This window comes from Lichenostomus cassidix, chromosome 2, assembly GCF_008360975.1.
Source record: "Lichenostomus cassidix isolate B80296 chromosome 2, HeHo_3.0, whole genome shotgun sequence".
In the NCBI taxonomy this organism is placed as follows: domain Eukaryota; kingdom Metazoa; phylum Chordata; class Aves; order Passeriformes; family Meliphagidae; genus Lichenostomus; species Lichenostomus cassidix.
The window spans coordinates 137,277,113-137,290,302 of NC_139482.1; the positions used below are offsets into that span (position 1 = coordinate 137,277,113).

At 39.2% G+C, this 13,190-nt stretch overlaps 1 long non-coding RNA gene across 1 annotated transcript; it reads left to right on the forward strand.

Annotated features, from left to right (window-relative positions):
• The first annotated feature begins 2,162 nt into the window (after positions 1–2,162).
• On the forward strand, positions 2,163–8,316 carry LOC146442354 (uncharacterized). The gene is made up of 3 exons (XR_014849587.1): positions 2,163–2,349; positions 3,547–3,624; positions 8,012–8,316. It is a non-coding gene; the product is annotated as an uncharacterized LOC146442354 (long non-coding RNA).
• The last annotated feature ends 4,874 nt before the right edge of the window (positions 8,317–13,190 follow it).

Here is a 13,190-nt window from a genome sequence, read left to right on the forward strand (position 1 = left end):
CCCATGGGAAAAGATATAGAAAGAGAAAACTACATTGGAGTGGGTCTCCTGTCTCCTCACTTTATAAAAAGCAAATTCTTGAGAATAAATATTTTATTGTGAATGGAAGAGTCCCCTGGACTTGCTGCTTTGGCAGTGGGTGCAGAGGGTTGCAGCCCTAGATCACAGGAACAGGCTCCAAAGCAAAGCAATTAATAGCCTCAAACAGCACCATATGAGCACCAGCACACAGACCACATTTGTACCATGCCAGGCTGAGCAGACACACAAATTAACTCTCAGTGCAGCAGATCTAGACCCACCAGCTGTGTACTGCAGCCACCAACTACAGCACTGTGCTCTGGGGCCCAGAGCTGGGCACACCTTGCACTCTATTATGCCTTGAAGATGTTTCAATAACTACCTCCCGTGCAGCTATAATTGTAGTGCTCTTCCTGGCAGTGCCTCGGAAAATGTTGAGAGGGGATGTAAAGACAAAAGGAGGTAAAGAGTATTCTGTACTAATAAGGCAGAGGAAGTTACAGGGGTTATTTTTAGGCTCAGATTTTCAGAAGCTTTGGCTGCATCAGCATTTTGGCTATGCAACTTGAGGCTTCATTGCAGCTTTTTCCTGAAGACCAAGCAGTCTGAGGATTCAAACTGGGCATGTTCAGCTGTGACACTTGAAACTGCTGATCAACTTGAAAGTCTTGGTCCAGCTGAGCTTGTAAAGAGTTGGGTTTGTTTCTTTTAAAGATGTGAATAATAATTTATGTATTTTAAATAAAGCGTTCCTCAAGCATCCTTTCAATGAATTTAGTTTACAACCCACAAATCCTGTATTGCAGAAAAAGTATTTCAAGATTTTGGAGCTCACTTATCTTGTTGTTCCTCAGCTTTCTCAGACATAAAATGGAGTAAATTATCTCACCTCATAATGATTATGGCATAAGCTGCTACTGTTGTACATGGCCACACTTGGAGAATTTCTGGTATCTAGTGATAAAGATCAAATGCTTCATGTTGCTAAAAATACTACATAAAATGATACAGATAAAATATATAGTATAAAATAGCACTTCTTTGTGGGCCTTTGAGCAGTTTCCCTTTCATAATATTCACTTCAAAATGTATGGGCAGATGAGCAGATATGCTGTTTCTCAACAGAATTACTGACTATTAAAAGGGTGTTTCCTTGAAATTGTCTTTGGGTCATGCAGTGGTCAGCTTTTACTATACAAGCTAGATTCTTCTTTACTCTTATAATGCTCTTCACACCTATTTCTGAGTGATTCATGCACCTTCAACTCTCCCCAGTGCTGAGTTAGCACGAAAGCCATGTTGTGTCTTCATAACTGGTTTGATGGTTTCCTGAAACATGCACTTTTGTGTTTGTGGAGAAAAAGGCTCATTAAGTAATTACACGTTTAAAATCAGAACCCTCTGAAGACAGATGTGAATCCTGATACTGCATCCTTGTTTCTGAAGACTGATGTGTTAGATCTTGATTGAGTGGCCAAAGGCAGGTGTACAGAGGACAAGATGAGGTATTTTGGCAAGGGAGGGCTAAAGACTGTGAAACAGCTGGTCAGTCTGTACTCTGGATTCTTTGAATTTCACTGAGAATACAATGCCATACTGCTGAGGCCATGAGGTAAGCTAAACCCAAGTGTAATATCTGACCCAGGTACAGAATTTCATGGCCCTCAAAGTTAGCACACACCTCCAGGGATGTGAAGCTCCATGCTGCACGTGCAGCAAGCCTGCCTGCAGTCAGTGTGCAGCACCTGGGGCTGTCTGGAGAGTCCCTGGCTGACTTTGCTGCTCAGCATCAGGTATGTGATATTGCCACAGAGGCAGACAGGCTGCCATCATGCATGGGTATGAGCAAGGCTTGTCTCAAACTTGCATCTGAATGGAGGTGAGTTTGGCCTTGATTATGGCCCACAAGTTCAGTAAAGCCAGAGACCTGTTTGTGAGATCAAGTTAGAGGATGTCTTGTCTCTGTCTGTAATTTTGACCATATTGCTCCGGTCCAATACCACTGACAGATATGGTGGCTATTCTCAAGAAACGCAGATGTTCTTAGCAGCATGCTAGCTGGGATGGGACTTCATAAAGGGGAGGAAGAAGCTTAAAGGATCCAGGGACAATTCTGTCAAAAGCTCACTAGGACTGCAACCCTTAGCTCTGCTAATTGCTTTTGAAAGGAGCAGTCCTGTGTGGTTGAAAGTAAGAACCACAACATGAAATTTCACTTAATGTGGGTGACTTCCAATATCACTCTTTGCTTATACAGTGGCCCAGCCTTCCGTGTACTCCAAGCTGATCTTGCCCAACCCAATCTTCTAAAGGAGAACAATAAGTCTGGTGGGAAAATGTAGTTTCTGTTTGCCAAAAGTAGTTTAGTTTCTACACCTTTGGATTGTATTGTTTCCTAAAAATGAAAGGGTTAAGGATGTTGTCTAACCTAGGAAAGCAAGATAACAACCACTAACATTTCAATGTTAACCAGGAATGTATGGCAAATGTTTTGTGGGAATGGTGACCGGGATGATGTTGACAGTAGATGAAGGGCTCATTCAGATTTAATTGAAAGTAAACTGAGGCAGGGACATATCTGTGAAGGAGAGTTGGAAAGAGCATGGGCAAATCAACCGGATAATTGTCATGGGTTGGAAGTGATATCTGAGGAGTAACTTCTCTCCCTGAAACAGATCCAAATTTGAATCATGTTAAGCCAAAAGGTAAGGGCCTGCCAAATTTGAAATAAAAATCACCTGATCATGGAAAAGTTGATTTCACTATATATTTTATTTTATTCTAATTTATTGCTGATGACATATTTATAGTGGCAGAGCAGGCATAATGCACAGGCATCAAAGGTCCTGCAGTGAAGCCTCGGAGGGTGGCTGGGGCTCTGTTGTCTGCAAACCAAGAAAAGCCTGAGGCTTGTTCTGCTCTTGGATCAGGTCAGTGACTGGTGAGTCGGAGGTGACTATAGGAGTCTTAGCTAACAGCTGAATTACAGGCAGCAAGATCCCCAGAGTCTCTCCCATACCTCACTCAGTACCTTATGTTTACTAGGTCTAAGGTTGAACTTTTTAGTTTGTGGTTGTGCTGGCACAAACACTGCTTAATAGTCACTGATTTATCCTTTGTTGTCTATTACTCCCATTAGGTAAGATTTATAAATAGCTCTTGCTTTATATTCTTCTTTTCCTACCTCATCCTTGTCCATCAAAGCACCCAACACACCCATATTATTTTTATGTAATTAAGTTTTCCATTATAATTTCAGTGACCTCCCTCAGATTGGCCCTTTCCCACAGGCAAAGTGATTATAAGGCAGACAGTGCTACCTCAGCACAATGTTATTTAGATGTGGTCACTAACCAAACCCCCAGATACCCACCTCAGCTCAACTCAGCATCCAAATTCAGAGCAATCATGAAATGGTCTGAATGTAGCCTTCCAAATCTATTAGTACACAAATCTGAGGTGGATTTGCTGCAAATCTCAGCCTGAATCCATGGAATAAAGAATACTTTATTTTTCACTTTTAAGGTAGTACAGGAACTACTGTGAAACACTTCTGACTCTCTCAGCTGTGTGATTTCCCAGGGTTTTTGCCACCTATGTCAGGTGAGCCATGAATTGCAACTCTTCTCTTGGTGGACAGTTGGTGGATACTGCTGAAGCTCTGGCAGTGTCCACATCACACAGCTGGTTTCAGGGATGTTTGAGATCATGGCAGCCTGTTTCCTTCAATTCTCTTTCACTGTTCCCATTCTTCCTGTGGAGGGGAATATCTAGTCTTGGATCTCATCTCAGATTTGTTCACAGCAGTGCATACCCCAAAGGTAAATGTACACTCTTCTTATGGCTTGCTGGCTGCTTACAGCCTTTCTTACAGATCCTGATACTATAACCATCTAGAATCAGTATCACTTTTTGAGTTTTACATTCTGTCCCTTGTTAACAGAGATTAGCATCCTTTTTTATTCTCCCCCCACACCCTCCCAAAGGGTGGCTGCCCTGGCATGAAGTTTTCAACATTTTTTTCCATACATAATCTTCCCAGATAAATCTTTTCCCCAGCCTCCATGCTGATTCCCAATGGCTCTTTTTTAGCAAATTTTCCCCAGAGGAGCACAGCAAACTTTACTAATGTTTTTAAACACAGTTATTTTGTATTCAGATAGTATTTCCATACAGTTAGCATTGAAAAAGATTATTCATCAAGTGTGGAGTGGCAGTGCAGAGGCAGAAGGATGTTGTTCACAGCCTGCATCCCTATAACTGTAGTCAATCAGACTTATGTTTTTAGGGCTTTCAGCAGCAAACTAGGTCAGTGGGGCCCTCTACATCAAAGCTTCTCCTTAGACACTGTAAATCGCATGCTTTTATACTATTCCTACTGTACACTGTGTTCTTCTGTAATTACAAATGTATGTTTCCCATCACCACAAAGACTTCACATTGCTCAAAGGAAATCTCTCTTCAAAGGCTTTAAGCTGTTGAAGGGCAGGCCCCCTTCTGAGAGCTACCATTGCTTCGGGTGATTCCTTCTTTAACTCATCCGCAGTAGAACCACCAGTCAATTCAACTGGCCTGCATCACACCGTGTCTGAACTGGCCTCAGGGTTGCATTTCAGCTTTGGAAAACAGCATTGCAGAATTTAAAAATGCAGACTGAAAAAAAAAAAAAAAGAAGAAAAAAGAGGGGAAAAAAAAGAAGAAAAAGCAAAAGCAATGAACTGCTGTATTCATACTCATCTGGTCCCAAAAGAATGAGACTTGAGCTACTTACAGTTCTTCACCAGCTCAACTCGTGATAAGAAAACACATGGCATTTTCATTTGCTAGTTGTACCTTGAAGAAAGTGATAATTAGGATGCATTAGCAGAAAAAAACCCACGACTTAAAAAAGACAGCAAGAAATACATAGAAAAAAATGGTTTTTAAAATTCATTTTATGAAAACATGTATATGTATATATAAATATAGAAATACGTGTCTAATGACCGATATATGTGTGTAGCTAAAACAAAAACTCTGGAAACATTCTCTTCAATGATAGCACTCAATGCCACAAGTAATTCCATTGGAGCTAGTGTTTTCTTTTGAGCAATGTCTTACTCATGACAGCAAGCACTAATAAATATTTGCAGGATTGGGTCTTAAAATTAAGGGGTATTTAATGCTAACACTTGAAACTCATACTTGAAAAGCATTCATGAATTAAGATAATTAATCATATGGTAGTAGCTACACACACTATATTAGTTTTATAACTAATTATATATGAAAACAAGGAGTTATCTGCCTCACATTCTTTAGAAAACTGGGCCTGTGGATTGCTAAGGTCACACAGGAATGTTATGACACATCAATAAGCCAGTTTTTCGTGTTCCTTTTAAGCATCTTAACCCTGAATACCCTGCTTCTCAGTTACCTTCCCTTTAGCCTACAACATGGCTCCCCTCAGCTAAAGTCTCTCTTCTCTACACTCTCACTTTCTCTTCATTTTAAACACAAAATGTGTTTTTATATTACCCTATTCCAATTGTTTCTGAGATTTCACTATTGCTGCTGCTGCTGGCATCTTGAGATTCCTTGATATAATTCAACTGATGCCAAAAGTTGTTCTCTAAACACAGAGGGGTTTTCTATATTAAAATATTTGACAAATATTATTAGATGTGGATAAATATATTATCATTATCATAACAGGGCTATTCCTGGGGATGAAATCTGCATTCCAAAAAAATATACACAAGGAACAAAAGGCCTTTTTGTTGGATAAAGAAGGTCTTCACCAGGAGTTATACAATATGACAATAGGGTTTAAATTAATTTAAAAGTTCAAAACAAGCAAGCCTTCCTAATCTTTGGGACAGATTTTGGATTTACATGAGCTAGAGGGGTGGAAGGATAACATAACTTGTGAAATCTGTCTGCATGCAAAAGCTGAAAGGATCAGCCTAATGGAAAATAGCTGTGTGTCACAGCTTATCAAGGTGGCATCCTTGTCTTTGTAACCTCAGAAAAAAAACCCTTGAAGTGTAAACTGCCATTAACTGCTGCTTACAGGAACAGAAGTGACTGGCTGTGTATTGCCAATTGCTTTTCTACAGGAGAACATCACTTATAGACTTTGCTCAGTTAGTCAAAAGGGAAGGCAAAAATACCAGCTTAATTTTTTTTATTCTTCACTTCAAACAGTTTGATGATTCAAAATTCTCTCCCTTTTCCTAACTTGTTTCATTGTGATTGTGCAAGTGCTTCTTTCAGCAAGAATTACCTCTTCCATGGCATCTGCATGTGACCAAGGCTTCCAGCCTCAGTGGGAAACCATCATTATTTGTATTGCAGGAGCAGCCTGGAGTTCATGTCAGAAATCAAGAGTCATAGTGCTAAGTGCTGTACAATTGCACTCAGAATGTCCACTCCCTGAAGATTTCTGGCCTTAACCCAAAGACTCTGGCTGTACTACACGCATATAAGCAATAACAACAAAACATTTTCTACTGATTTTAAATTTAGTTCAAAAGATCCAGATATACATTTGTATACTTTCTGTATAGAAGTATTTCAAGAATGAGACTTTTCCCTGTTCTCTTGGTTAAACTGCAATGAATAGGGCAAAATAGGAATATAGCTTCAGTTTTCAAGCCTTTTTTGGATCACCACAGGTATCTAAAGCCCTTATGTCACATAATGCATTTAAAATCCACATTCACATACTATAGTATGAGTGAAATGTGTCTGTACATCTTCAGTACACCTCTGAATATGGTTTACACAATTTCAGACACAGTTTATGTGGGAAACTGTTGTGAATGCACTCCTGTTAACTCAGAACAAAGTTTAATAACTGAAAACAGCATGGGAAGCATGAATGGAAACTTCCCCTCTATTTTCTGCTTCAATTTTACTTTTGATTCAATAAGAGCTGAATAAGCCCCTAGTACAGAAACTCAGGACAATTCTTTCAGCCTTGAGACATTAGTTTTGTATCTTTGTTTCTCTGCTTTTTACCATGTTCTATTTCCAGATGGTATTAAATACAGTGCAGGGGAATGGTAGCGATATTTTTGAGAATGTTTACTTCATTTTAAAAATGTCCATAACTGATCATGTCTAGGACTGAAAACATCGTGGTTTTGTGGGAAGAAAGATGTTTCATAGCCTGTGATGTTAGGATTAAAAAGTACAAGACTCAATTGTATAGAGTCTCCAATTATACTTCTGCTCAGCAGAATCCTTGCAAGAAGATATATGCAAACTAGAAGAGGAATTTCATCTTTAACTCATTAGTTTTCCATGGAGAAACCACATGGCTGGACATTAAAGCACAACTCTATCATTCAGTACAGGCTGTGCTTTCATATTTTTCTGAGCTAGAGCAGACAGCAAACTATTCTATGCGTGTTCTGATTTTAATAACACAAGAAAAAGAACTTAAAATTAATTGAAGTCAATAGGGAAAAAAATCAGAGGCCCCAATCAAGTTCCAAAAATTGTATTTTGGGTATTCTAACTTTTCTCACAGGCAGTTTTTCTCTACTCTTCTATGAATACTGTTGCTATACTTCCTTTACCACAATAAAGACTAAAAAAAAATTTAAACCTTAGAAGGACAGGAATGGTGACAAATGATAAAACTTCTAATTACAAGTTCTTTGGACATTTACTATTCTTTTTTATATAAAAATCTCTCACAAAATCTCTTTCCCGTAAAGCCCAACCTTGTATGACCAGTTAAGCATCTAGACAGAAAATAAACAGTAAATGTGTGAATACAGGTAAGAGTTTCAAGTTTGATTATCTGACCTTTGTTAAGTTGACCAATGGGCTTAATTATGACATAAAAGACTGTTATTTCAGAAAATCATGGCCTACATACTGTAGGTTTTTCTCTCACCTAATATATATTCTGACATTTGAACATGACCTATTGTCCTTTTGTGTAGTAGGACTTGTTTGTTGAGTTTTTTTAACGTAAAAAAACTTTGTTCTCCTCTAGGTGCTGTTACTCAAGATCCCATCTATGGTTGCACTCGAGCTACTGTCATTACTGGGTTGCAATAGAGCAGCACCCTAGAGCATCTCTCATATGTTTAATAGTACCTGTCTGACATGTAATTTCATGAAATCCTGTGTTAGCTGTATTAGTCATTTCAGTATACCATCATTCTGATGATAAAGTATGGGACAAGCAGTCCTGCTAAATCCACATCATCAAGGCAAACATCTTAAAAAGAATGTCAAAAGTTTTCCTTCATAGGAAAATTCACTAATAGATAAGAAACTTATTCTGAAAGATTTTGAAGTGGGCTGTTGTTTGCTTTTAAGTGCATCCATAATTTTGTACTTCCATATATTCAATGATTCTTTAAAATAAAGGTACATAAGACACTTAGCTTAGTGGATAACCTTGAGAAAATACATTTGCCTTGGACTTTGGAAAGGTCTTTCTGACTAATGTCTTTTTCTGGGCTGTTTAAGTCTTTGGACCTGCTGGGGGAAGTGCAGAAGGGACATCCTCCAGCTCCTCATCAGACAGAAGTCCTCTGGACAGAAAGCATCTGCCATCTGAGCAATGAAATGGTGCTCACTTGAAACTCCATATACACTCCCTGATGGGATGAGTAAATCTGGGAGACAGAGGGCAGGACAACTAAGCCTGTGTTTGTAAACTCTGAGCCATGCACAGCTTCTGCTGTGGGAACAGTCTCCTGGTGTGTTTGTTTGTTTGCTTCATTTTATTTGTTCTTCTGTTCGCATTTTAAATCAGATTTACTTCCTAAAATGCCAACAAACTCAGCCTAATGCTCATGCCAACAAAATGAGTCTGTGCCAAGAACATATGAAAGGGCACTAGAACATATACTTGTATCCAGTCAACAGATGTACAGAGAGAGCTGAGAATTTAACTTGCTGAACAGTACATTCATGTAGCAAAGTGCTGATTCACTACCCTGCCAGTGAGGCAAGGGTGAGAGCAGCCAGCAGCACGCACACAAGTCCCACTGTTATCACCCCTGCTCGCCCACAGACACAAACCCAAGGCGCTGACCTTGGCAGGTTTGTTGGAGTTACTGTTTAAATAAATGCCTTGTGTGCTGTAGCAAAATACAATCCTGCATTGACAAAGAATACATTTAAATCTTTCTCTGTATTGAACTCTTGGCAAATATGTAGAGGTAGAACATCACAGCAGTGGTGCCATCAATGCTTTTGCTGGGCCTTGTTAGGTACAGCACAGGAACACAGATCCAAAATCCACAATCCAGTGAACGAAAATGTGAAAACCCTGCATCTGTCTGCATCTCCCACCAGTATACAGCCATCCAGATACAGTGGGCTCCTTGTGTGTGCACCACTGAATAAGAAACAACTGAGACATGGAGGTTCAGGGAACTGTTAACCCTCAGCACCTCGTGATAGTCACAAATCCTTTGGGGATATTGTTGATAAATGAGTAATGTATTGGTAACCTCCTCAAACACAAGAGTTATTGGAACATGGTGGGAAATAACACAATGCCAAAGAAATGGCTTATGCTTTTCAAATTCCAGAGAAAGAGTTACAATTTAAATAAAAAAGCCAAAACCAACAACCTTTAAAATGGGGAATGGTTTGCATGAACAGGTCTTGAGAGCAGCTCTCTTTTTGACCAAACTATTACTAGAGCTTCCTGCGTAGATATTTTCCATTCTTGTATTCCCAGGGTATTTTGCAAGTCCTCTCCTTTGAGTCAGTGAGCTTGCCCTGGCATGCCTCCCCTGGCTGGCCACGCATCTCTGGGCACTTGGAGTCAAAAAAACATATCAGGGTAGGTTTTTTTTAACATCTGCATGAAGAGCTGTACCCTGTTAAAAGGGAAACTGATGCAACTAATGCCTTCTAATTACATTTTGGAGTCTTCTTTAGCCTTCTGAACCAGTCAAAGCCTCAGTAATATCCATCTCATTAGATAAAGCCCAAGTATCAATTGTTCATTTGGAGGATTATTCTCTTCTCTGGGAACAAATTCAAACCTCTATCTTTTCTGCTGTACACAGTTACAACCAATATATCAGCCTCATAAAATGTGTTTTATTGATTTGCCTTTGTGTGAAACATGAATTATTGACAAACACAGACCTTCATCAGATTCAAAAATGCCATTTTTTTGCCATTTAAAGCACATTTCTGAGTCACATTTTGTTGGCCGTGAAACAAATGAGGCTGAGTATGTATACACATCTGTATAAGTATGTGTGACTCTGTTAGGGATGTCTGTCCTATTACCTGTCACATTAAATTATTTTTAATTCTCCAACTCTTTACCTACCTTCTTTTTACTGCCAAAATGGAAGTATGTTCTCCCAGTCCTCCCACCTCTGCTAGTTCACTGACGATATTAAGGATACAAGATCAAGTATTAAAAAAGTTAGGAAATTCCAGCAATATTAACTCAGCCCCATCTATATCCTGTGTATTTTTTGGCACATGTGAATAACAAAGAGTAATACAGTGGGGCCATTAAACTGGACATTCCCCACCTGCAGTAGTAAAATTAACCAGACTATTTGAGGTATTTCCCATTTTAAGTAAAAGGTGCACAACAGACAGAGTCATAAAGGTAATTACACTGGAGCAGAATGTCAATAGCTTAATGATGCCACCTGCTAGATTTACTTTTAATGAGGAAAAAAATTGAAATTACAACTATGTGTAGTGTAGTAGATCGTGCTTCATTCATTTTGCTCTAAAACACAATAAAAGCAATTAAAAAAAAAAGTGTGAAAACTCTGGTTCTGAAACTATATGTTTTGAAAGCTCTGCAGTGTTTGTTACAGTTCACCCTCCACATTAGAAACACATAGCTTTTATTGATACACACAGATAAAACACTCTATGCAGCCATACCTGGACACAATGAAACCTAAGGGGATACTTAATAGACTGTTCCTGTATGCATTCTTCACCTACATGTTACTTAATTTTGTTTTGCAGGCTGAAGAGCTCCTATCATTTTGGATCTCTTCCGGTATCTGGTTGTTACTACAATATTGTTTTTATTCCAGCTCCATCCAGAAGGAAAAAATGGTTTCCTTGCAGCGGCCAAAAGCAGTAGACTACAATTGTGCTGAGTGTAAACAGAAAGTTTGGAAAGGTCATAGCTTTAAGATGTATGTGTGTGTATGGGGAAAGGAGACAGTGGTAAATCTGCAGTGAGCCATCAAATGCTCTCCAGAGCTGCAGTGAATATTTTCTTTAACTCCAGCTACTTTCACTTCTTAAATTTATGTTTTGAATTTCAGATTAAAAACGCCTCTAAGTCCAAAAGCAATACTAAGATGTGCTTGTCCAGTTTCACCTAGAATCCTGAAAATGTTATGCCAGTGATAAATAATATTATATTATTGTTACTAATTATAATTATAAATTAATATATTGTATTAATTAATTATAAATTAAATAATTTGCTGTCATTTTAATTTCATTGTACCAGTGGTACTCATTAGCAAATTTTTGACTCACTAGTTAAAACAAAAAGCAACCCTGTAATAAGAAAAAGAAAATTAGGACAATGGAACATGGAAAGCAACAAAAAAAGACACTCATGAAAAGAGCAGGGGAAAAAATGCAGTAGTAGAATAGCAATGATCACAAGATTGCAAGATAATTTTTAATATTCCTCTTCTGTGGAGGAAAACTAGCTAAAGGAGCAGCCTCTCTTCTGGATTGTGTGTATGTCCTACTGATGTCGGGTTTAAGTCCATTTAAACTACGTACGGGGAATTTCTGTACCTCACTAGGAGCTGACTATGTCCATGGATGGCCAAGAATTTAAAAGTGAATCTAAGTATCGCAGCCATCAAACTTTAAGTTTTTAGCCTCTGAACATAGTCAATTGCAGAAAAATTAAAAGTATTAACAACAGTTAAAATTACAGATGAGGAAACAGCTTGATTTTGTTGATGTGGTCATTCATCTGCTGTATTCTGCCTTAGCCATTAGGCCCATCATTAACCTGGTACTCATTTTAGTTTGGGGCTGCTTTGACCACCAGTCTTTTCCCTGATTCATCTTTCTCATTAGTTACAGCTATAAAAGAGAAACCATAATGTGTTAATTTGCTGAAGAAACAAATAGTTCATATAAATTAAAGTATATTGGAGCAGGGGGATAACTTTGATGAACAAAATAGGATAACTGGAGAATAAATTAGATATTTCTGCAAATTTTTTACCTAATGCATTTCTATCTGTCAGAGCTAGTTTCCCCAGAATATGAACACACATGTAGAAAATATAAAGTACTTTGCTGTGGTTGTGTGTTAAAATAAAGATTACTGCTAAGTGTAGCAAGTAGCAAGCATGGCCAAGATGACCAGAACATGGGAGCCATCTGGGGTCACACTAACCAATGTTGCCACTACAGACACTAAGTGAAAATTGTGATTCAGCATCTCTTGTGAAAGCAGTTCTTAGTCCTTGCATCATCAGGGTTTTCTGCTGTTCAATATGGCTCTGGGGCTGGGGAAGGCAGTGTTCTGACTCTGCCCAGCAAGGCTGTGTCTGCTGGTTCCCACAATGAGACCAAACTCACTGCAACTCCCCATCCACGTCCTCTTTGGGGTCCCCCGAGTAGTCCCCACTGCTACATCACTGAAGCAACTCTGCCACCTCTACAAGGAGCACTTGAGGTCCCCCAGCCACTCCCTGTCAGTTGGCATTCAGAGTCTGACCTCTGTGCACTGTAATCATCCCTGACTCCACCTTGGTGACCTACCTTTCACTGTCCTTCAGCATCCACACTGGTCCTACTGCATCCATTTAATTAGACAAGTTAGTACTCATGAAACTGGCTGAGAGAGTTGCAGGGAGCTCAGCAGAGGTCATGCAAAGAGTGTGACAAGCTGAGGTGACAGCCAAGGCCTAGAGCCATGTTAGATTGCACCTCAGTAGACTCAAGTTCTCCTCTTTTCTAACTTGCAGGGAGTCTCAGGATCCTGTGCTGGTTATCAATACCTGGCATGGCTCAGACATTTTCCCATATGTGGGGAGCATGGCCAAGCTGCTAAAGGCTGCCACTGTCAATGTCAGGTCCCTTTTCTTCCTCTTTCCATCACTAGTCTTCCATCTTTCTCATGCAATCACAAAACTCTTTTTTTTCCAAATAAGGGATGACTAACAGTGGTCTGTGGGTTT